General features: G+C 42.2%; 1 protein-coding gene across 1 annotated transcript in view; it reads left to right on the top strand.

The window, feature by feature from the left end:
- The window catches only part of STK32B (serine/threonine kinase 32B), a 354,328-nt gene that overhangs the window by 162,972 nt on the left and 164,726 nt on the right, over positions 1-26,630 (top strand). The window lies entirely within an intron of this gene.

The raw sequence follows: 26,630 nt of genomic DNA, 5'->3' as shown, positions 1-26,630 counted from the left end.
TCAGAAAGCTGTCAAACTCCTATGACAGACACAAGTTTCCTAAAAGTCTACTTTTTAGTTGAAAACTTAAATTTTAGTATCAGCAACAAATACAATTAGATGTTTTGTTGTTGTTGTTGTTGTTGTTTGTGGTACGCGGGCCTCTCACCGTTGTGGCCTCTCCCGTTGCGGAGCACAGGCTCCGGATGCGCAGGCTCAGCGGCCATGGCTCACGGGCCCAGCCGCCCCGCGGCATGTGGGATCCTCCCGGACCGGGGCACGAACCCACGTTCCCTGCATCGGCAGGTGGACTCTCAACCACTGTGTCACCACATCTATGACATGTACATATGTAAAACCCAATTAGATGGGTTTTTTTTTGAAATGACAGGCTGACTTCATTCATCTTCAGGTTTGTCAGTCAATCTCTGAATTAAAAATGGCATCCCATGAAAAAAGTGTCTGGTTCAGTTTATGACTTAACTGCAAAAGGGTTTGTTGTTTTTTTTTTTTTTTTCTGGAGAGAAGTGCTTTATACAAATTTCCCATTTCGTCACTCAGACTATTAAAAAGAAAGGATATAAGTTTATACAGTTTTTTTCCTGCTTCATCAATGCCGTTCTTAAGTGAATTGGCTTTTATTTATGAGTGTGTGGCAGCGAGAAATACAATGACTATTGGTACAGTTTGGTGCCATTCCTTTAATTTGTGCAAAGGGGCCATCCACTTCACCCATCATTGCATTTGTGCTGTCAGTGAAAACACATTCCAAGATTCATAAGATAGTCAGCACTTTGAATACTTCAGCACCCCTGTTGCAAAATCTTCTTTGATGATTAGCAGATGCTGATACCAGAAGAATACCAGCAAAACTGCAAGTCCTGCCATGTCTGTCGATTTGTAAGACAAAAGTACAGTTCCACATTTGATTGGTTGACTCAGTCTTTATGTTTGCAACTAACTCTTTAACTCAAAAGGTTACTGTGATTTTGGAAACTGTCAATGCCATGGTTTCTTTTGCGGACTTATTCGTCAGACATTCAGTAATGTCAAGGGTATAAGGCGGTATTAGCCTCTGAGCTATCATCTGTGCTTCCCCAGCCAATGAAATGCGATAACTTATCCTGTAACATGGTTGAGTGGCTTTTTCATTTAAACTGTGCAAAACTGTAATAAACAACCTTTTTGGCGTTTAAGGAACTTGTTTTGTCTATGCTTAATATATTTAGTTCCTTTTTCTCTAAATTCGGAATGAACTGGCGCCACAGTAGTATTCTAAAATGGTCTGTTCCATAGAACACAGTAAGATAAATGATTAACATCTGTGAAGTTGAGGGAACTAAAGTCATTTTGTTTGTTTTTCATTGTAGTTTTGTTTGTATTTTTACCTAATTTCTTTGGAGTAGATTGCTTTCTTCCATGAGTCAGAATGGTCTGATATGTCTGTTTCATCTTTCTCAGCAATTTTAGTTACAGATGATTCAGCTATGGGTTGAGGAGGTGAATCGTCTAAATGATTTTAAGCTAATGACCTATTCTTAAGCAGAAGAAAAATATTTTATAAATGTTCATTTATTTTCAAGTAAAATATTACTAAGGTATAAAATAACAAAGGTTTTAGATAAGATTTAAATTTTCATATTTTTATTTTCTAGAAATTATTCTGAAATTATTTTCTAAATGTTATTACAAAATGGGACAACATAGGATAGTTTTTATGTTTCTAAGTAAGTATAAGGAGAACTTCAGGATTTCAAATGAACAATTTATTAGATGATAATGAGGTTACAGATATTAAGCAGATATAACCAAAGATGGCTAATAAGAACACAGTGGAAATTCTGAGACCAAACTGAGATAATCTTTGAAAAATGAACATATGTATACCTCAAACTTCTTACCTTAGAAAGGTCTAGAAAACACAAGAATATACAAGCACGCATTCCATTTAAATTTGACATCATAACATGTCATGTGGCTTTGGAAAACTCCACTACACGCTCATGAGAATATGAAAGTTTGGGCAAATAAAGATTTAATAGTATAAAAACAATTTTGATGATGTAGACACCCTGAAAGGATCTTGGAGATCCCCAAAGGAGCAATTTTGAGAACTGTTAGTGCAGAGCTTAAGATGCTTATTTGGGCCAGTGATATGGTGTTTAAGAAGCATTTATACATATGTAAAACATGGAGTGCAGTTCTGACATAGAACACTGAAGAAATATTAGCTGCTATTTATCACAGGGGCTAGATGAATCTACAGAAAATTCCCCCACGGGATTACCTTAGAAGAGGATGAGAACAGTTCTAGAATGGAACCTTCAGGAATACCAATATTTAAGGAATGGATGTATTACCAAGAAATTCCAGGAATAGTGGAGGTGGGGGAAATTGGGAGAGAGTGGTTGTCACAATGATGGGTAGACCTATGCCAGCAGACCTATTTAGAGTCCATGGAAAAGGATATAGAAACTTCTGGAGACAGATACAAAAAGGCAGGAGATAATCAAGCAGGGCTGCTGATGTAGGTACAGTTTCCCAGGTCCTCCAGGCTTCCCTGTCGGGTTGTACAGCAGTAGGAAATGTTCCCTGCCAGACTGAGGACTAGCCAGGCCTGAGAAACTCCACTGTCGCTCTCATAAGGAAGTGATGGCCTTCTTTCAATATTCCTTATCACACTTTCTATGACTTGTTTTATTTGTGCTTCCCTGAGCTCCAAGATGTGAACAGCTCATGAATGACTTCTTCCATGCTCTAGCTGCCTTGCCTCATATACAGCAGACAGTCAATAAATACTGACTGAGCAAATGAAGGATGGATGTGACCTTAGAAAGAGTTGTTCTCAAAGGAATGGTTGTGGGTAGAAAAGAGAAACCAGATACCAAAGGGCTCAAGATCGATGGTCACAGGGGTTGAGGCACCCAGCAGGAACCACCTCACACCAGAGGGCCCACATCACCAAGGATATGGGAACCTGGCAGGACTGAACTCACACCAGAGGGCCCACATCATGAAAAGTTGAGGAACCCAGCAGTAAAAAAAAAAAAAAAAAAAAAGATCGATGGTCACGGAGGAAGGAGAAGAAACAAGTGTAAACACATCTTTAAAGAAACATGAACGTGAAGAATCAAAGAGAGAAGAATCAAAAGGAATCAGTAGCCCTGTGACGATCTAGGGGACAAAAGAGAATCTTTTTTTCGAGGGGCAGGATTAGCAGAATCATGTGCTGAGATGAAAGATCCGAGAGAGAAAGAGAGAGAGAGAGAGAGAGAGAGAGAACAAAGATACAAGGGAGAAGGAGCCCCATAATAAGGGTGGTAAGAATGCATTCATTCATTCATCAAATAGTAACTGAATGCCTGTTATGTGCCAGGTCTTGTGCTGGTTGCTTGAGATGGGGTGGAGGAGGATGGAGGTGCGTCCTTGTCATGCACAGATTTGGAGATGAGGTGGACTTTCTCAGTCTTTTACTAGTGGGCAGCTTTGGGCAAGAAGCTCAATCTGAAAAAAACTGCAGATTTGTCATCTATAGAATGGGTTCTTGGCTGCCTCCTGCACGAGATTGTCATGCAGGGTGCTGTGTACGATGCCTAGCACGCGGCAGGTGCTGGATAGCCAGCCTGGTGGACAAGAAGACGTTCCCTGGGACCTGAATACTTGATTTTGAATCCCAGCTCCACCATTTACTGGTTGTGAGACCTGGGGTAAGTTACCTAATCTCCCTGTGCCTTGGTTTCCTCTCCTTGGAAAGGGAATGACAGTGTGTGTCCCTCTTAGTGTTATGGGGAAGGTGGAATGAGGTGGGATGTGGCGAGAGCTTAGAACAGCGCTGGGCATGTGGACGCTGCTCTGTAAGTAGCTGCTGCTATTCTTCTCATGCCTTCCCCTCTCCTTTGAAAGGTTTCACTGCAACACTGTAAATGGTGTGTTTTTTTTGGACCGTTTGAAGGGTAGTAAGAGTTTTAAAGAGTTTTAAAGTTTTACAGAAAGAACACTTCCTCTTTAGATTATTCATCCTAGATTGCATGTCAGACTCAATCCAGCAACTTTATCCAAGAGCTTGTCCGTATGAAGAGAATTGAAGATAAATAGAAGGTTATACCTTAGCCAAATATACAGAAATTTGCCTACACTTGAAAGGTTGGCATCGCAACTTACTAAATCCAAGTTATAACATAACTTGTTATTTTGACTAAATAAAGTCTTTGTCACTGAGGAAGAGAATCTGTTGAGAACAGTTGGCTCCTATCTCATTTGGCTAAAAATAGAATCTTCAATTTGAACCTTTGAACCCAACAGCACTTCAGATTCTTAACAAGGCTAATAACATCAAGTCCTGGTATAACTTCCTCCTCCTAAGAGTGAGTCTGCAGAAGTGAAGATGGAGGTACCAGATGCAGAAGGAGGAGAGATGAGCTATCAGCTGGCAGACGTGGGCTGGTCTGGTCCTTGTCACTTACCAGCTCTTCAACAAACAAGGGGAACTGAGCATCTAACACTGAGAGACCTGCAGAAGGGGACAGGAGCAGAATAAGACTCCAGGAAAACAGGGGTGGGTGGGGTAACTATGGGATCCATTTGTGGGAGCATCTGGACACTTACTGACCATCAACTGTGGTGTGTTGGTGGTCAGAGCCGCCTCTCAAGCTAGGTTGTATTGGGAAAGTTCTTTTTTTTTGGCCCGCAGAAATAAAATTTTATTTTTCTGTAGCCAAGCCCAGAGCACTCCTTATGATGAAGACAAAATGAGTAATCTTAGTTACTTCCTCTTGGGTATCGTAGGGTGTGGAGCAATTCAGGACATTATCACATGGCTGGTTAGGTCACTGATTTCTTTGGGGCGGAGAATATGCCTTAGGTTTGTATCTCCAGCACCTAAGAGCTTATATAGGAAAAGAGATTTTCTTTCTCTTTCCTTTTTTTTTTTTTTTTTTTTTTTGCGGTACGCGGGCCTCTCACTGTTGTGGCCTCTCCCGTTGTGGAGCACAGGCTCCGGATGCGCAGGCTCAGCGGCCATGGCTCACGGGCCCAGCCGCTCCGCGGCACGTGGGATCTTCCCGGACCGGGGCACGAACCCATGTCCCCTGCATTGGCAGGCGAACTCTCAAGCACTGCGCCACCAGGAAAGCCCTCTTTATTTCTTTTTAAAAAATATTTATTTACTTATTTGGCTGCGCCAGATCTTAGTTACAGCATACGGGCTCTTAGTTGCATCATGCGAGATCTAGTTCCCTGACCAGGGATCGAACTTGGATCCCCTGCTTTGGGAGTGCAGAATCTTAACAGCTGGCCCACCAGGGAAGTCCCAGGAAGATTGTCAGTAAGTGTTCATTAATGACACAAAAATATTCTTCAATTTTAAGTTTTTGAGGTAGCCAGTGTGTCACACTAATTCACTGTTAGAAAAATTTGCTGGAAACAGGAGGCAGATTCTTCCTCCTGAGTTTTATTATTTTTATTTTATTTTTTATTGGAGTATAGTAGATTTACAATATTGTGTTAGTTTCACGTGTACAGCAAAGTGAATCAGTTATACATATACATATACCCACTCTCCTTTTAGATTCTTTTCCCATATAGGTCATTAAAAAGTATTGAGTAGAGTTCCCTGTGCTATACAGCAGTTTCTTATTAGTTATCTATTTTAAATTCATTTTATTTATTTATTTGGCTGCATTGGGTCTTCGTTTCTGTGCGAGGGCTTTCTCTGCTTCTGGCGAGCAGGGGCCACTCTTCATCGCGGTGCGCGGGCCTCTCACTGTCGCGGCCTCTCCTGTTGCGGAGCACAGGCTCCAGATGCGCAGGCTCAGTAGTTGTGGCTCATGAGCCGAGTTGCTCCGCGGCATGTGGGATCTTCGAGACAAGGGCTCGAACCTATGTCCCCTGCATTGGCAGGCAGATTCTCAACCACTGCGCCACCAGGGAAGCCCAGTTATCTATTTTATATATAGTAGTGTGTATATGTCAGTCCCAGTCTCCCAATTTTAAATGTTAGTGTCCCTCAGAGCTGAGTTTCTGGGTCTTCTTCCCTCTCATTCTAATTCCTTTTTGAACCTGCTTCCATTACCTGCTTCATATGCCAGCAGTGCCCACATGAGGATCTCCAGGCCAGATCTCATCTTCTGAGTTGCAGACTCATCGTTTCAGTGCCTACAGTTGTTTTTTAAAAAAAATTTATTGAAGTATAGTTGATTTACAATGTTATGTTAATTTCTGCTGTACAGCATAGTGACTCAGTTATACATATATATAGATATACATACATTCTTTTTCATATTCTTTCCCATTATGGTTTATCACAGGATGTTAACTATAGTTCCCTGTGCTCTACAGTAGGACCTTGTTGTTTATCCATCCTATATATACTAGTTTGCATCTACTCATCCCACACTCCCAGTCCTTCCCCCAGTCCCCACCCACCTTGGCAACCACAAGGCTGTTCTCTATGTCTGTGAGTCTGTTTCTGTTTCATAGATAAGTTCATTTGTGTCATACTTTAGATTCCACATATAAGTGATATCATGTGGTATTTGTCTTTCTCTTTCTGACTTACTTTGCTTAGTATGATACTCTCTAGGTCCATCCATGTTGCTGCATATCAGTGCCTACAGTTCTTCTTTCATGAATGAGATGGGCATCTCAAACTCCCTATGTCTAAAACTGGATTCGTGGTATTAACCTCCAGTTCTGTTTCTTCTGTCATATTTCCCAGATCAGTCAAAGGACAGCACCTCAGTCCATTTACACACCTGTTCATTCAACAAATACCTATTGTCTGCCTGTGATGTGTTAGGAACTAGATGTTAGGAAGGCATTGATGACTAGGCAGGTAATGACCGCCCTCACTGATCTTTCACATCTTTTCCTTTTCACATCTAGTCTGTCACTAAGTCCTATTGTTCTACTAGAAAACATACTTCTAGTCGTTCCACTTTCCTCCATATCCATTACCATTGCCTAAGTCCAAGTTATCATCATCTGTCAACTGAACATCCACAGCATCGCCATAAAGTGATTTTGTTGTGCCCATTCTTAACCCCTTTTCTGTTCATTTTCTCCACTGCCAACATGGTAAAATGCTTCAAATGCAGTCCTTACAAGACCACGTTAACATCTCTGGGTTAACATCGTCCAGGGTCTTCTCATTACTCTTAGAAGATAGCATAAAATCCTTAACATGACCCATAAAGCCACGGAAAATTTAGTCCCTGCGTACCTCTCCACTTTTATCCTCTACCTCTCTATGAAACAGCCACATGGCCTTTTTTTTTTTTTTTGGTTGTGCCAGGTATTAGTTGTGGCAGGTGGGCTCCTTAGTTGCGGCAGGTGGGCTCCTTAGTTGTGGCATGCGAACTCTTAGTTGCATCATGCATGTGGGATCCAGTTCCCTGACCAGGGATTGAACCTGGGTCCCCTGCATTGGGAGCACGGGGTCTTATCCACTCCACCTCCAGGGAAGTCCTGCCACATGGCCTTTTATATTGAGATACAACTGAAATACACCACTATATTAGTTTCAGATGTACAACATAATGATTGGATATTTTTATATATTGTGAAATGATCACCACAGTAAGTCTAGTTGACATCCATCACCACACACACATTACAATTTTTTTTTCTTGTGATGAGAACTTTTAAGATCTACTATCTTAACTTTTAAATATACAATACAGTATTATTAACTATAGACACCAGGCTGTACACGACATCCCCAAGACTTATTTCATAACTGGAAGTTTGTACCTTTTGACCACCTTCCAAAGGCGAAGATTCAAGGGGAAGTTCTCATTCTCAAAAAGGTCACCTTTACAACTCAGTTGTAGTGTCTCCTGGTCATTCCCCTCCTGTTTTAGGTTCAATCTTCTGAACTTCACACCTGCTTCTACCTGGCACTCTCTCAGATACATAAAGATCTACAGTTGTGCCTCCTACCCAAGTCTTCTCTTTTCCTAGATGAATAGCCTTTGTTCTTTCTTTAAAATCGTTTAGCTTTAAGAAAAATTCAACACATACAGAAAAGCGCACATGTAATAAGTGGTACAGCTCAGAGAATTTTCCAAAACTGTACTCACCCAGCACCCAGAACAAGAATCAGAACATAGGCACCCCAAGATCCCCTTCGATCTCTATCCCCCCAAAGTAGCCACTATCCTGACTTGGAACAGTATAGATTGGTCTTGCCTGTGTTTGTATTTTATATAAATGTCATCCGACAGTAGTTATGAGACGTAGATAAAGTGCACACAGCATGGGACCAGAGCCTCTTCTCTGGATTACTGTGTTCAACATTGTGATTTGAGGTTTATCCATACCTTCCTAGGCAATTGTAGATCACTTGTCCTCATTGCCGTGTAGTATTTCATTGTGTGAATATAACACAATTTATTTATCCGTTCTACTGTTGATGGGCTTTTGAGTTATTTCTACTTTGGGATTCTAACAAATAGTGTCACTATGAACATTCTCCTACAAGGCTTTGAGTGCAAACATGCACATTTCTGCTGGATATATACCTTGATGTGGAATGACTGGGTCACGGCACATAGGTGGAATGTTTTCATATCCGGTTTGAACAGGTAGAGTCAAACAGTTTGCGAAAGCAGCTATACCAACACCTTCTCTTCTTGCACCATGTGTTACTGATTGTGCTGCATAGGAAGCTCTCTGATGAACTTAGTTTGTAGAAGTGGAATACATAACTAAGAAGAAGAAAAAGGATTGTCCAGAACCTCCAGGAATTATCAGCCTAAATGAAGGTTAAATTCTGCAACCCCCAACCCCCGCCGCCAAAAGGTGTTCTGGTCTGGCTTGGTCTCGTGCCTGAGCCCCTCCCTGTGACCAGGGCAGTGGGACCATCTGATTGGCCAGCCTGGCTGTCACTCAGGCTCCCTAGTGCTCTGCCAGGGTGGTACACTGTGATTGACAGCTCCTCTGCATGGGCAGCTAGCCAAAGGCGAATAGGCGACTATACCCTGACAGGCGGACCGTTCCTATCACAGCCACTGGGGCATCTGAGAGCCAGGGTGCTCCTGCATTTCACCACCTGCTTCACGCTGTCTGGAGGGACCGCTGGGAGCATCACATGAAGAACTGGATGTGAAAATGCTGTGCGAACATCTGCAGATGTTAGTTATTAATGTCCTGCATCCATTTCATCCTTTATTGTGAAGAGTTTTCCCACTCGACAGATTAATAAGAAAGAACCCAGCTTCTGTCAGTGAGGTCTGTAAGCCCAGCTGGATTTAATTGTTGGGGAGTGAAGAACTTGCAGATGTTTTCTCTGAGGCCTTACCAGAAAGACTGAGACAATGAATCTAATAGGATGAGGGAAAGGAATTATTAAAAAGAGAAAGGAAATGTGAGCTAGAAACAAATGTAAGCCTTAATGAGAGTGGATCATGGGAAGGGTGGTGTGTGACCAAGGAGAGAAGCAGCAGCACGTTATCACCCAGGATATGTGATGCCAATGTCGCCCTTTTCCCCAGAGAGGAGTATGTCAAGGTGAAATCTGCATTGGATGTCTCTACTGCCATGTGATGTGTTTGATGACGTTGGAGAGTTAAAGTGAGCTTTCCAGTAAAGGACCACTGGACTCTTTCCTTTGTCCTCTCTCACTAATATTTTTCAACATTTACTTGGATGATAAGATGGAAAGAGAATCAGAATACATGTTCCAAATCAGAGGTCGAGGCCTCTTTCCGCCCAACAAATTCCTTTATCTAGGTCTTAGTTTTCTTATTTTAAAAAAAGGGAGCTTAAAAATGTACAAGGTTGTGTTAAGCTCACAGTCTATGGTTGTGTGATTCTTTGATGAAAATATAGAAGGAGGCGTCAAAAGTTGGATTTGTTTCCTATGGCTACCACGACAAAGTACCCGAAACCGGATATCTTAAAACAACAGAAATTTATTCACTCACAGTTCTGGATGCCAGAAGTCCCAAATCAAGGTGTCCGAAGGGCCATGCTCCCTCTGAAGGCTCTAGAAGGAGAATCCTCCCTTGCCTCTTCCATCTTCTGGTGGCTGCAACCGTTCCTGGGCTTGTGGCTGCATCACTCCAGCCTCTGCCTCCGTCTTCACGTGGCCCTCTCTCTGTTTCTTTTTTCTTTTTCTGTCTCTTGTGAGGATACTTCATTGGATTTTAAGCCCACCCTAATTCCGGATGATCTCACCTTGAAATCCTTAACTTAATTACATCTGCAGAGTCTCTTCTTCACAAGTAAGTTCACACTCACAGATTCTTGGTGGGCAAGTCTTTTGGGGAGCCATAATTCAGCCCCTTATAGCAGTTTTAAGTGGCATCCTTTTTGAAGGGATTGTTCAAACTGTGGAGGGCAAAAGAATCTAGATTCACTTGTGCATGTTTTGGCTTACATCCTGGGTTCAGACCTGGCAATTTGAAATTTAATTCTGATAAATATAAAGTTCAGCATTTAGAATCAAACAATTAATTACCCAGAAAATGGTGGGAAGACTTGACTTGGCAGTAGTTCATAAAACATTTAATTCGACCAAAAAAGTGGCACATACCATCATTGTGAGTAGGTGCTTATCCACTTAGTCATTGAGGAAATGTGTTCTGGTATCTGCTTGTGTCAAAGAAGAGGGAATTACATGTGGTTCTTGCCTGCCATTGTAGGGGGAAGCATTCAACAAGGTTTGTTAACTGAATATTGAATTAAGGAGCCTAGTCTAGTAGTAGATACAGACAAGTCAGCCTACATTTGCAGTTGATGTTTGTAGGAGGCTTTGTAAGGGTTCACATCTGTGCACAGAGGAGGCAGGCATCCGTCCTCCTGGGGAAGAGGATGGGGAGTGGTGAACAGATCACAGTCAGTGACTACCCTACAGGGTTCGGCTCTGTACAGACCATCATGGTGGTAATGGGGTCAACTCCGGGGAGCCTCACGTCAGCACATTGCACTAAGAGGAGACTAAAAGGTGATGAGGGGTACAAATTATATCTGAGAAATTTAAACCTCTCTTTCAATAAGACAAGACCAAGGTGAGTTAGGATAGGGTCATAATGGGATGGAGATGACCAGACCACCTGATGTGTGGGAACGGGAACCTCTTAGAGCAGTGCAAGGGGAAGAAGGCATGCCTGGGTGAATGGACCCATGTTTGGCATTGGTCCTGGTGGTGCCCGATGAGTGTCCACTGGATGACACAGATTCAAGCATGATTTAGGCAAGTGGAGAAGGTAGTATCTAGAAGGCGGGCCATGATAAATTATTAATTCATTCATCCACTCAGTAGTTGCGTGCTCAGCATCAAACGTATGCCAAGGACTGTGCCGGCATCATGGGACGCAGATAAGCACATTCCAACAACCCTGATCTCAAGGAGTTCAAATCCTGGTGGGGAATATGGATGAGCAGATAATTACAAGGCAATAAACTCAGTGCTGTAACAGAGAATGAGCAAGATACTATGGAAATTAGACCAGGAAGTGCTTAATGCTTTTGAAGAGACTTTGGTGGTGTCTAGAAAGGATGATGTTTATCCTAAATCTTGAAGATGGAAAATGGGATTAATCAAAGGAAGCATTTTTGGGGTGGGGGAGGTTTCCAAGCTGCAAGAGCAGCATGTGGAAGACCCAGCGTGAGAGCACAGTGAAGCACTGATGTTACTGGAGCCAAGCACCGAAGGCATGAAGACAGAGGCAGAGATGGGAGAGGTGAGCGGGGCCGGTGTCTGGGTGTTATTCCAGGAAGTTGGTGAGGTGTTTTAACTAGCAAAGAGATCATATTTTCTTTTAAAAAGATTTCTCTAGCTGCTGGGTGAACAATGAATTGGAGTGGGTTGGGGTTAAGGAGTGAGGTTGCTGGGGGACAGATGTCAAGTGACCAGCAGAACTGGAGGGAGGAAGGCAGGATCACATCTTTCCAGATGATGTGTCCCATACAGGCAGAACTGGGCTCGTGGCCTGGGGTTGAGGGGGATGGTTCGGGTAACGGGACTCAGCCTCTGTGGGGAGGGGTGGCCAGAGTGAAGTATCAGGCTCTGAGTCCCGCTGACCATGCCAGAGATGCGAGGTCTGAAGAGTGAAACTGATCTTAGTGCTCCCCAGATGGAGGTGCTGCGCATGCGCATGGAAGTGCTGCGCGTGGACGGAGACTTCCTGCCCGCTCAGGTGCCAGACAGGGCTGAGCCTGCAGGTGGCGCCCATTCTCAGGAAGTCCAGAGGGTTGAGGCAGGTGCTTAAAAGACTCAAAGGCAAGATAAAAAGATGAGTGTTGACTATCAGCTGTAATTATTATTATGGCTATATTAAATTAAATGAAGCTTTTTCTTTTATCTGAATGATGTTGAAGGTTAGACTGTGGTCTCTTTTTGCCTCCAACTTCATTCCCCAACAGCACATCTGTTCCCGGCAATATAAACAACATGATTTGCTACAAATGAATCATTCTCTTTCATACCCCCATACCTTTTTCTTGGCTGTTGCCTGTGCCTGGACACCCCATCTTCTGCCAGGTTAACTCCTACCCATTCTTGCTTCCTCCTGGAAGCTTGCTTTCCCTGACACCCCAGGCTGCCCTAGACATTTGAGTTGTGCTCCCATCTTGATCTGTGCTTCTCTCCATCACAGCACTTAGCAGATGAAATTGATGTCGTCTACTTCTCTGTAACCCCCTAGACTAGAAGTTGGCTGGAGACTGGGACCGTGACTTACTTACTTTTGTGACTGAAGCAGTGATTCAAACCTAAGCTCTCAGTAAATGTTTTTGAATATGTGGGTGAATGAGGGAGTGAGCAAGTAAGGATATAATTGAATAAATAAAACTAAAAACAATAATGGCATTCTGATATCAGGAGGCATCTTTGGTCTCAGATTAAGAAAGAACCTTCTCACAGGTACCTCTGCTTAGGGAAGGGATAGGCTGCTTGGGGTGGGAGTGGGTGCTCTTATCTGGAGAATGTAACTCTGGGCTGGATGACCCTCACTCAGACAGTGAATTTATGCCTTGAGTGGGAGGCTGGTTAGCAAGACTGCCAACTTCCATTTTAACTGTAAATTCTCTATGCTATTCAGAAATGAGTCAAGCCTGAAATTGGGTTATAATTTGTGGGGATGACACTTTATTGAGGTTTACAAATAATGAGATCTAGAAAAGTGAATTTGTAACTATATCCATCAAGAAACATAGAAAAATGAAGTGGAGAAATTTTGCCTAGCTATTAAATATCTCCTGGACCAAATAATCACATTAATTCCTACCTTGTGATTTTATCTCTCTTAAGTAAGCAATCCATCTTTTTAATATTTATCATAGATTTTAACATATTAACCTTATTAAAAGATGGATTGCAGAAACGTTTATCCTGAAAGTCTGAATTTTTAGTTATTTCTGAGAGCTCAATTACTAAATCAACAAGTATTTATTGACTTTTATGTGTGCCATGTGCTTTTTCATATACTCTGTCACTTAAACTTAAAAACAAATACTGCAAGAAATGTATCCTTATTCCAATGCAGACTTACAAAAAAAAAAATACACCAGTGTACCCATCACCTTTCTTAAGAAACCATTGAGGAGTGAAAGTACAGTAAAACACGACCACAGACACTACCCAATGGTAAAGTTTACATTACTTTTCTCCATATGGATGTATCAATAAGCAACATGTGATATCGTTTGCATGTTTGTAAATGTTATCATGTTATAAATGATACCATGTATGAAAGTTATCCAACTTGCTTAGTTGTTGTTTTGTGTTTGGAAGTTCGTTCATTTTTACTGCTATAAAGATTTTGTCATAGGAAACTATCACAACATATTTATCCATTCTTCTGCTGGGGAATATTTGTGTTTCCAGTTTTCTATTATTACAAATAATGCCATTACGTGCCTTCTTATACATGCTGTATGTTTGTCCGTGTTTATGTTAGTGTTTCTCCATGTTTATGATGGGTAGTAAGATTGCTGGGTCACATGATACAGCAACCAGATAAAGTCAGTTGTCCCCCAAAGTGGTTTTATCAGTTTGTATCACTTCTAAGATGCTGATAGTTCCTGTTGCTCCACATTCTTGCCAACACATGATATTGTCAAATTTTAAATTTTTGGCTATCTGATAGTGTGAAACTTTGTTGTTGCTGTTTTACTTAGCATTCTATCATGACTTGTGAAGTTGTCTTTAGCTTCTGTTGATTTGTAGGAGCCCTTTGTATGTTGATGGAACGGGGTGGAAGAAGCAAGTGGCATTGTCATGACTGAAGACTCCCTCAGCCTCATTACCAGATTTCAAAGGACGAATCTGAAATAGTGCTGAGTTTCTGTTCATGGTCAGGAATAAAGTCACTCATCTTCTGTGCACTGTCCTACTCTGATTCCTTGTCCTAATCCCAGCTGATAGAGGGAAGCGCTTTGCCTTCTTAGCTAAAATGAGTCACTGGAGACTCTCATGTTGAAATGCGTGGTGCCTTCACAGCATGCCAAATATTCTGAGCTTGGCTCCGCTCACTGGAGGGTCAGTCACCATGCAGGGAAAGCCCTGCTGCCCTAAGTGCCATTAAGAGGGAAAGTGTCTCTGTTTTCTCCTACGATTGGGGAGGCTGTGGGCTGAGATGGGGCAGTTTAGGCTTTGGAGCCAGGCTGCATCACTTCCTCACCATGAAACCTCAGCAAGTCACTAAAGCCATGAGCCTGTGTCTTCATCTGCAAAGTGAGCTCAGTAGAGCACAGGCACAGTGCTGTTGGAGATTGGTCCCTGGTGTCTGGATTGTTTAAGCAGGTTAAGTGACTTGCCCGAAGTTCCCATTGGTGAGAGATGGGATCCAGACTCAGGCTTTCTGATTCTAGAGCCCAAGCTCTCTCTCCACTTTCCATCTTCTTCCCTCCCTCCATTCTTTCCTCCCTCCATTTCTCCAACTTTCCTTCCTTCCTTCCTTCCTTCCTTCCTTCCTTCCTCCCTCCCTCCCTCCCTTCCTTCCTTCCTTCCTCCCTTTGTCTCCCCTCCCTCCCCGCCTTTCCTTTCATTGGCTACTCTGTGCCAGACAGTATGTTGAGCATCAGGGACACAGTGGTATCCAATTAAATGTGATTCTTGCTCTTAAGGAGTTTACAGCATAGTGGGGGGAAAGAAATAAAAACTTAAATTATACAATTGTGAGGAGCTAAGACAACAATGGATCTACTGAAGTAAGGGGAAGTGTATTTATCTATATGTATCTTCAAGGGCTAGCAAAGGCCCAAAGCACATAAAATTCATAATAAAACATAGGTTTAATGTTTATTAAAATAATTTTCTCCCCAATGGTTTCCCTCTTCCCTGATCTAGATATCAAGCATAGAGGTAGGTTAAAAGCCTTTTTTCCCAAGGTGTGAATGCCAGAGTTCTCAGGCTCGCTCTTCCCCTAACTCGTTTTGTGACATTTGATAAGATGTCAGACCCTGTGCGGGCACCAGTTTCCTTATCTGAGATATATGACTGATAATGCTACCCTCGCTGCTTCTCAGTGAGTTATGTAGAAATTGGATGATGTTTATGAAAGCTCCCTGAGAAGGTACAAGTTATAAATGGATATGTGTGAGGCTTCCATTATGATGTTCATATTCTTTGAACTTCTCTAACCCAGAAGGGTTAGTCTATGGCAAAACCCAGCCAGGGGACTTAATTGAGGCACTTCCAGGAAAAGAGTGGGAAAGGAGGAGTTTCTGTGATGAGATACCTTTTCAATACTCAAAGCCACTTCTTTCTATCTCCACCCCCTCGCATAAATTCCTGTCGGACATTTACTACGATTGACCGTTAAGAGAACCATTTCGTGAGTATGTGCCAGTGCCAGGACCTGTGCTGCATGCACTGGATAAAGAATCTCTAATTCTTACAAGAATACTATGACATCAGTTTCAGTATCCCCATTTTATAGGAAATAAAACTGAAGCTCATGGGCAGTGGAAGAAGCTGAAACATCTTCCGTATCCATGATAACGACCACCTGTGCTACAGTACCTCATCTCAGAGAGTGATGCTGGGTGGGTAGATGATGAGCAGCCCCATCGGTACATCTTCTTCAGCCCTGTGTTCTCCTTTGTCCCTTGCCCTTTAGCTATCCTGTCCACTCTATTACACTTAACTATTCCCTCTACTTTAGGCTGTCATTGTCACTCATTTTTAGGAGAGAAAAGAGTGAAGAGAAAGAACCGGAGCTGGAGTCACACCTGGATATAAATCCCAGGAGTACCACTTCTAACCTGTGTGATCTGAGGCAGACTATTTAGCCCATGCCTTGGTTTCCCCATCTGCAAAACAAAGGCAGTAAAATCATCGAATCAGTGTCAGAGCTACATGCAATGACTTATAAAGTGCCTGGTGCATTGCTTGGCATTCAGTAGGGGCTGAGTAAATGCAAACTTCTTCCTCTCTCATCAGGATTGGTTGTAACCTGTAACTGATCACCATTTTTCTACTCTCTCTAATTATTTGTCCCTTTTAATCCTTCTACCACCGCTGCCACATTTGGCTTCCCAAGGACGTATCCTTGTTCTTCTCATTGGCTTCTGAACACCTACCAGAACAACTCTTCTCTCTGGCTTCTCAGGATGATAATTTGGCCTTATCATCCCTTTCCAAAGCTGCTTTCTGGAAAGCCCCTGGGGGTTACAGCACTCCATCCAGTAGCACAGGGTTCATCCACTTGCCCTGTTGTTTCTTGGGTAGTTATGTTGTTCTCTCTGCCTAGAGGGAGCTCCCCTCCACCTCTGCCTAAAGAAAGCCTATATAAAACCAAGCCTGCTCCTCCAACTAGACATATTTTTGAGACTGAGTGTTTCTCTGGGGCAAGGGTGATGGCTTATTCATCTGGCATCCCCAGAACCTGGCAAGTGTTTATAATTTATTTCATAGATACAGGACCACTCAGATTTTCTATTTCTTCATGTGCTAGTTTTAGTAAGCTATGTCTTTCTAGACATTTTCATTTCATCTAAATTTTCAAATTTATAGTCATAAATTAATTTACCATACCTCTTATGTTTTTAATGTCTCTAGGATCCAGAATGATGCCTCTTTCTTCACACCTGATGGTGTTTGTGTCTTTTCCTTATTTTCTTCATCCATGTTACCAGGGGTTTATTAATTTTAGTAGTGCGTTCCAAGAAGTAACTTTTGGTCTGCTAACTGTACATTTGTTTCTATTTCATTGGTTATGCACTTTAAAAAAACTATATCCTAGCTTGCAACTTTTAATTTTTTTCTAATTTCTTTAGATATATACATGCATCGTTAATTTTCAGCATTATTTTTTCTAACAGTGCACTTAAGGCTGTAATTTTCTTCAAAGCATTGCTTTATCTGAACCACACGAGTTTAGTATATCATATTTTCATTATCATTCATTTTGAATTATTTTCTAATTTCAATGGTAATTTTTGCTTTGACTTATTCGTTGTTGAGAAGTGTATTTTTAATTTCCAAACATCTGGAGATTTTCTAATTAACATTTTGTTATTAAGATCTAGCTTAATTGAACTGTAACCAGAATGTAATCTTCTGTCAGGTTTTGCTTTCTGACCTCACATGTGCTATGTTCTTAGATGCAGTTCTTCAAATTTTGCCCATACTTTTTTTTAAAGATACCAAAAATAAAGGTAAAGGAAAAAATTCATGAGGTGAAGTGGATGTTATGATCTTGGGTTTTCTTTTGAATTATCCTCAAGCCTCAATAAACATTCCATACATAAAACTCCTAGTTTATTACTAGCAGCCATCATTCACTAAAACAATATTTATGGAGAACCTTTTTCACACTAAGCATTTAGCTAAATGTTGGAGATTCCACAGCGAGAAAAATCAGACAGCATCCCAGATTTCACAGCCCAATGGGGCAGACTGACATTAATCAAATAATCAGTGTAATAATGTGTTATTTTAAACTGAGATAAGTGTTCTGAGGAAAATGAACACGTTCTCTGAGACCATATACTTAAGGAATCTTGCCTGTTCAGGGTTGGAGAGGGGCAGGTCTATTATTCACACACCAAGTTGTAGAAAAACTGATAGGGTTTGGTGCCTAACATCGCAACGTTCTTGTATTATTTTGAGAGCATCACAGCCATCTGACTTTCCCCTTTTGTTAATTAATACTCAGCCATCTGACTTTCTCCTTCTGTTAATTAATACTTACCTCATAGGATTTTTTCTTTTTTTTGGCCATACCACGCGGCTTGCGGGATCTTAGTTCCCCTACCAGGGATCAAACCCATGCCTTCGGCAGTGATAGCACAGAGACCTAACCACTGAACCACCAGGGAATTCCCAGAATTTTTTAAATTTATTTTTTAAATGAGATATAACACACATATACAAAGTGCATTAATCTTAGCTATACAGTTAAACAAATTTTTACGTATGTATGTACCTTAGTTGACAATGATCTGAATCAAGATGTGGAAGTTTGTCAGCATCCTGGAAGATTCCCTCATGTTCCTTCTTGAGCAATACCCCTACTAAGAGGTTACTGCCCTTCCAGTCTCTATCTCTAGAGGATTATGTGGTCTCTTTCTACCTTATATGAGTGGAATAATGAAATAAATACTCTTTCACGTTTGGCTTCTCTCACTGAACGATGTCTTTGAGATTCGTGTGTTGTATCTTGGAAGTTCTTTTTCACTGCTGTATACTATTCTGCGATATGAATTTACTATAGTTTATTTAATCATTTTCCTACTGATGGACAATTGGGTTGCTTATAATTTGAGGCTGTTATTAATAAGGCTGCTGTGAATTTTCTTGTCCATGGTGAACATATGTACTGATGTCTCTTGGGCAATTTACACCTCATGGAGTATTGTTGAAGGAAGTATAAGATGCAAAGTATATAGTAGGTGCAAGGATATTGCAAGTCCCAGTGCCATACTGCATGTAAGTAGTTGCTTTGGTTATTTATTATTCTGAATTTAGAAGAAGGAAACTGTGGGCTTTGTGCTCTAGAGTTGATGTTTGATCTCGTCAGGCCTTCCCGTCTGTTATAGATGCAGACACTGAACCCAAAGGGAAGACGTGACATTCCTGGGACCACACCTGGAATTTACAGATGGTTCATCTCACAAACTTAATGTCTTATTTTTGTTTGTTTTTTGCTGTACGCGGGCCTCTCACTGTTGTGGCCTCTCCCATTGCGGAGCACAGGCTCCGGACGCGCAGGCTCAGCGGCCATGGCTCACAGACCCAGCCGCTCCGTGGCATGTGGGATCTTCCTGGACCAGGGCACGAACCCATGTCCCCTGCATCGGCAGGCAGACTCTCAACCACTGCGCCACCAGGAAAGCCCCCAAACTTAATGTCTTTTAAGCCAGAGACTGTCTTTCATAAACATGTGTGAAATTCAGTTGACAGAACGTTCTGTCATAGACAGAGTGTAGGCGTATTGACAGGGTGTCCAAGCCTGGAATCTCAGGAGGAGGACTTGAGGTTTTCTAAGGGACAGGAGCACAGAGCGGGGTGGAGTTTGGTATACATAAAAGAGCAGACCCAAGGTGAGCATCCTTCAAAGGCCCTCCCTCCCCAGCCCCAGCCGTCCCAGCCCTTTCCCGCTTCCCTGTGGAATAACCCACCTGTATCCTTCGGTACAGACTTAGAGCACCTCTGTTCTCTGAATGCTTAGCCAAGCTTGTGCTTCAGCTTTTCTCTCTGTAGTGTCTGAGCACCCTTTAGCTACTTTTCTAACTTTAAGGCCCAGGTCAGACATCCTGTGCCCGGAGAGACTGACTCTCTTGTTGGGTTTCTGCAGCTTTGTATGAGCTCAACTCGGCCCCGGCTCACAATGGATCAGCTCCTCTGAGATAAGCCCTACATGCCCCGTGGAGCCCTGACCTTCTAGAATGCCTTGTGCAGTCATGTGCTTCCTGTCTCCTTTCCTGGTGAGGTTCTGAGCTCTGTGAGGGTGGCGATTGTGTCCGCCTCGAGCCCACTATCCTTGGCACCTCGCGCAGGGCCTCACACAGGGGAGGATGGAGCTATGAATAGTGCAAAGCAGGCACCCCAGGAATAAGTAAATGAATGAATGAGTGAATGAATGAATGGGCGAATGAATGCAGACTTCTGCCCAGAACATGGCAGCTCCTCTCCACTTCACCATAACCCTTCTCTGACCACCAGGGTCTCAACCCTTAGGGGTCTCTTCCTCCCATCCTCGGCCCCCTGCAGTCTCTTCACAACACAACACAACAGTCAGGGGGACCTCTTATCATGTCACTCTGCTCAGAATCCTTCAGTGACTCTTGTCTCATTTAACCACTACAGTGGGGAAGAGTGTGGGCCATGGGGTCAGACTTCTTGAGTCCAAATCCCGGCTCCTCGGTGTTGGCTACGTGACTCTGTTCCATTGCTTCACCTCTCTGTGCCTACTGATGGGTTTGTGGAGAATACTGAGTGAGTCAGTTCATAAGAAGCACTAAGGACAGTGCCGGAGCATAGTCAGGACTGAATAAGGTCAGTAGAGTGTGGTGAGGATCAAATCAGAGAATAGAAACAAGAATGGTGATGGTATTGTAAAGTGACACGGCACTGGGGTAAAAGTGCAGGCCGCATACAATGCTGGGCTCAAGTCCTGGTCTGCCACTGACGAGCTGTGTGACCTTGGGCAGGTGATAGAACCTTTCTGAGTTTCAGCTTCCCCGTAGTGCTTTGGGAGAATCTTAGTTCGCACCTTGTAGGTTTTGAGCAACCCGTACTTTACAGAGAAAATCAGACCTCTCAGGGCCCAGAGGACCCACACCTGAATTCTGCCTGGACATTCAGGAGAGGCTTCCTGGAGGAGATGCCATTCAATCTGCACCTGCTGGAGGAGAAGGGGCTCTCTAGGCTGCTAGGTTTGAAAGGTCCTTCTAGAAAGAGAGAGAAGTGTGGGTAACAGTAGGAAGGCGGGACAGTGAGTGGCCAGTGGGAAGGAGAGGCAGCTGGCACATGTCACACATGTGACACATGTGAGAGGTGGGTCACCCATCTAGAGAGGTTGCCTGGGTTGCAAGTTGGTTTCCTGGGCAGCGGATTCTGAGGTGGAAATGATCAAGCAGGGGATTGGTAGGGAGCGTCTAATTAGGGAGTGCCCTGGGTATCAGCATCTGGGGAAGGAGGAGAAGGGGGGAGACAGGGTTGAGCAGGGGAGCGGTTGGTCCTGGTGGGGTTTCAGTGAAGCCTCAGATGACCCCATGGGACGTTCTGAAACTGGCCAGCTCTTCCGAGTTATCCTGAGTCAGGGTGACAGGGCCACGCTTTTTCTACCCCCAGGGTGGCCAGGCAGTGGCTGTGGGGTGCCCCAGGAAGGCGCGAGTGACCTTGGCTAAGGCAGCTCTCTTAAGCTGAGGCAGTTCTAAAAGCAGCTGATGTCTGAGGGCTGTTTACCCTCAGCTCTCCCAGCAGCTGGGTGATGAGCCTGCCATCTTATCAAGGGTCTAGGGGGTGGCTCGCAGCCTCCATCACGGCAGCCTGACCCTCTACATGAAGATTTGTGTGTCTTTTTGAGGCTTGGAACTTGTCCTGCAGGCTGCAAAGAGTCATCAACAGTCTCTGCACAAGGAGAAGACGTGTATTCAGATGTGTATATATGTGCAACACTGGAGGAGAGGGGAGGGAGGGAGAGGGACCCGTGGGGGAAGTTATTGCTTCAGTCCAGGTGAGTGGTGATGAGGCCCTTAGCAAAGATAGTGGCAGTGGGGCCGTGTAAGATTTCTGGGTAAATGAGAGTAATGACAGTCATCATTTATTAAGCCCCTGCCCCACAGCGGGCCCTTTAACCTAATGTTATCAACCTTCACAACAGTTATGCAAGGTATGCGTTTTTACACAGAATAAAGTTGAGGATCAGAGAAGTTAAGTAACTTGCCTAAAATCACACAGTGGTAAAGAACAGAGCCAGGAATGAAACCCAATTTTATCAAACTTAAACTTCTGCACTTAGGACAGCTTCTGAAACACAGTGGGTGCTCAGAGCACCAGTTGCCATTAGTATTACTTATCACGCCTATTGCCATCATTTTCTGGATAAAATGCAGGCCCGGGTAGCAGATCTGCATTTTATTAGCAGAAAAAGCACTGAGGATTGCTGACAGCTATGATGATCTTGACAGTATTAGGGGCAGACGTATTCAAATGCAATTAAAAACAGCAAATATAATAATCAAATGTAAATGAGCCGAAGCCAGCAATTCCTGGTGCATATGCAGTTAGCACACATGGTAATTTAGTGGGAGGCATAACTTGCTCCATTTCATCGCCTCTAACAAATTGCTGATGCCTCGCCTTTCCCCTCCCGCCTTTCCCTTCTCTTTGCTGCTAACAATTTCCTCTCCATGTTTGTCCACGCTCTCTGTTGGCAGACAAGAGTCTAATTAGCTGGACTCTCTCGGAGCCAGGATGCATCTAGTTGTGGCTCAGAGAAGGAGCTAGCTTCACAGGCTGCCCGGGGCCAGTGGGCAGGAGCCATCAGAGAACTTTGTGTCCTCTCCCTTTTGCTGACAAATGATGCTGCTCATGGAAAGTGTTAATCATCTTCTCCAGCAAACACTTACTAAGCAGCCACTGTGCGCCAGGCCCTGTGCCAGGCACCAGGAGGACAGAGGTGCATTGGTTCACGCCTTCATTTATTTATCTGCCAATCATTTGCTGACCACCTGCTCCATGTCAGCATCTGGGCCAGGCAGTTAGGAGGTGGAGAGGAATAAAACAAGGCTGATGTCCTTTGGGAACTCACAATCTTTTGGAGAAAAACAGAGAAGCAAATAGGTAATTTCCACACAGCATGCTGTGTGTGCAGTAGAGGTTAGGGTTCGGTCCAGGGCCATGTGTGCAGTGCACCTGCCAAGGGTTTGGGCTGCCTGCAATTGCATCCTCGATCCTCCTCTTACAAGCTGGGTGACAGTGGCCACATCACCTGACCGCTCTGTGTATTTTTACAGTGATAATATTAACACAGACTCACAAAGGTGGTTGTGAAGACGAATCGGTTCTCGCAAAGCACTTAGCCTAGTACACAGCACACACGGCAGATGCTTGGGGAATGTGAGCTGTGGTCACATCCTTATCTCTGCTCTTGGAACTCAGAGGAGGGACAGGCTGCACTTCTGCCCTGGGAGTTACCGAGTTCAGGAAGAGCAAAAGAAAGTCTGGGGGAAGGTGTTAAACTGAGTTTGTATTGTGGAAGGAACACACTCAGCCTCTTACTGGATGATGCCATCACCTCTTTGAGCCTCAGTTCTTGCATCTAGAAAGTGTAGATAAGAATACAGTCAATCCTACTATTTGTGGATCCCTAAAATTTATTTGAAACCCCAAAATCAATACTTGTGGCACTTTCATGGTCATTTGTGGCACTTTCATGGTCATTTGTGGCACTTTCGTGGACATAAACAGAGCAGCAAAAAAAAATTGAGTCACCAGATGTGCATGTTTCCAGCTGAGGTTGGACAAGTCTGCCTTGTTTCAGCTCTCATATTGTGACAAGTGTCCTATTTGCATTTTTATGCTTTTTGTTGTTGCTGTTGGTGTTTTAAGTGGCCCCCAAGCCTAGTGCTGAAGTGCTGTCTGGTGTTCCTAATCTCAAGGCTGTGATGCACCTTATGGAGAAAATACGTGTACTTAGGTAAGTTTCATTCAGGCACGAATTATAGGGCTGTTGGCTGTGAGTTCACTGTTAACTAATCAGTAATACACATCAAATAAGCTGTCTTTAAACAGAAACACACACAAAGCAAGGTTGTATATTGATTGGTTGGTAAAACGTTGGGACCAGAGGCTCTTGGGAGCCTAGCCCTGGTTTGCTATTCACTAATCCAGTGTTCATAGCAACTTCATCCAACAAAGCTACCACGAGCAGTGAGAATCAACTCTATCTTTGTTGCAGGGCTGCTATGAGGACTAGCACTGTGCATAAAACACCCAGAACAGTGCTTGGCACAGAGCAGACTCTCAGTAAGTCTGCCTGAACCCACAACAATTTTACATGAAGAAGCTGAGGCCTAAAAGAGCTGGATGGAGTTCATAATTGCTCCCAAGTGGCTGATGACTAAATTGTCAGGAGTCACAGCCTGAAAAAGATTAAAATAAAAATAAAACAAGCCTCAACAAATATTAAAGAGTTACAATCATTCAGAGTATAATCTGACTGTAATGGAATCAAAACCAGAAATCAATATCAGAAAGATGTTCAAACACTTGGAACTGAAACAACAAACTCCTATATAATACAGGATCAATTGAGAGGTATCAAAAAAATTTAAAATACGTTCAACTGAATGGAAGTGAAAATACAATACATCAAAATATGTGGGAAACAAAACAGTGTTGAGAGGTAAATTTATAGCATTAAATGCTTACATTAGAAACAAGAAAAAACTCAAATTAATAATCTGAGTACCTACTTCAAGAAACTACAAAAAGAAAAGCAAACTAAACCCAAAACCAACAGAGGAAGGAAATAATAGATATAAGAATAGAAATCAACAATATTGAAACTAAGAAAACAGTCGAGGGAGTTCCCTGGTGGTCTAGTGGTTAGGATTCAGCGCTTTCACTTCCATGGCTCAGGTTCAGTTCCTAGTCTGGAAACTAAGATCCAGCAAGCTGCATGGCACAGCCGGAGGGGGGAAAAAAAAAAGAAAACAGTAGAAAAAAAATTTTAAGCTGATTTTTTTTGACGTGATCAATAAAATGGAAGAACCTCCAGAAAGACTGACAAAGATAAAAAGAGAGAAGATACAAACCATGAATATCAGGAATAAAACAGAGGCTGTTAGTACAGATCTTGCAGCGTTAAGAGGTTAATAAGGGAATATTTCAGTCAAGTTTACAGTCAAAATAAGTTCAATATCTTAGAAGATATGGAACAATTCCTTGAAGACCACAAACCATCAAAACGTAACTAATATGATATAGATTATCTGAATATTCCTACAACCATTAAAGAAATGGAATTTGTAATTTAAATGCTCTTGAAAAAGAAATCTTCATGCCCAGAGAGTTTTATTGGAGAATTCTACCAAAATTTAAAGAAGAATTAACACCAACTTTATATAATCTCTTCCAGAAAACAGAAGAGGGTAGAACATTCTCAACTCATCTTATAAAGCCATTATTACCTGATACCCAAACCAACCTGCACCCAAAAAACTATAGACAAATATCTTTCATGAACGTACACTTGAAAATCCACAACAAAATATTAGCAAATTGAATCCAACAATGTATAGAAAGAGTCATACACCATAAGCAAGTAGGATTTATCCCAGCTATGCCAAGTTCAGCCTTCAGCATTGTTAGTCAACGTAATCTACCATATCCACAATCTAGAGAAAAAAATCATATGATCATATCTATTGATACAAAAAAGAACATCTGATAAAATCCCATACTCATTCATAATAAAAACTATCAACAAGTTAGGAATAGAGGGAAACCGCTCAACTTGATAAGAACATTTACAAAAACCAACAGCTAAGATCATACTTATGATGAAAGACTGAACTTTTTTCCCCTAAGATTGGGAACAAAGCAAGAATATTCACTTTCACCATATTTATTCAACGTAGTACTAGAAGTTCTAGTCAATGTAATAAGGCAAGTAAAGAAAATAAAAATGTATATGTAGTGGAAAGAGAAATGAAACTATTCTATTTGCAGATATCATGTTTGTCTATATAAAAAACCTAAAAGAATTTACCAGAAAAAATTCCTGTAACTAATAAATGAGTTCAGCAAGGTTACAGAATACGAAACCATCACACCAAACTCCATTTCATTTCTATATTCTAACAATGAACATGCAGAAACCAAAATTAAAAACACAGTATCATTTATAATCACTCTAAAGATAATGAAATACGTAAGTGTACACATAACAAAACATTTACAGGCTCTGTGTCCTGAAAATTGCAAGTGCTGATGAAGAAAATCAAGAAAGACCTAAGTACACGGAGCAGCATACCCTCTTCATGGACTGGTAAACTCAACATAGCAAATATGTCAATTCTTGCCAATTGACCTATAGGTTTAAAACAATCCCTAGCATAATCCCAGCAAGGAGTTTTGTTGACCTGGACAAGACTATTCTAAAATTTATATGGAAGGCACAGGCCTTAAATTAGCTAAAACAATCCTGAAAAAGAAAAAATAAGTTCTTCTTATTCTACCTGATAATAAAGCTTATTCTTCAGTTATGCTTATCAAGACCACACGGTATTGGCAGAAGGGTAGAACTGTAAATCAATGAAACAGAATGAAACCCGCAGAAATAGAACCACAAATGTGTGTGCTCACTGGTTTTTGACAAAGATCAGAAGGCATTTCAATGGAGGAAAGATAGACTTTTCAACAAATAGTGCGGAGCAATTGGACATTCGTAGGCAAAAGAAAAAAAAAAAAACCTAAACCTTACACCTTATACGAAAACTAACTGAAAATGGATCATGGATTTAAATGTAAAACTATAAAATTTATAGGAAAAAATATGTAGGAGAAAATCTTGGGGATCAAGGGCTTAGTGAGTATTCCTAGACTTGATATCAAAAGCATGATCAAAACATTTGGTAAAATAGACTTCACTGAGATTTGAAATGTTTGTTATGCAAAAACTCCTATGAAAATACAGGCTACAGAGTAGGAGAAAGTATTTGCAGCTCACACATTTGACAAAGAACAAGTA

This window comes from Leucopleurus acutus, assembly GCF_964270905.1.
Source record: "Leucopleurus acutus genome assembly, chromosome: 4".
In the NCBI taxonomy this organism is placed as follows: Eukaryota; Metazoa; Chordata; class Mammalia; order Artiodactyla; family Delphinidae; genus Leucopleurus; species Leucopleurus acutus.
Note: the sequence above shows the minus strand (reverse complement) of the source record. Positions and strands in the feature narration are given on the sequence as shown.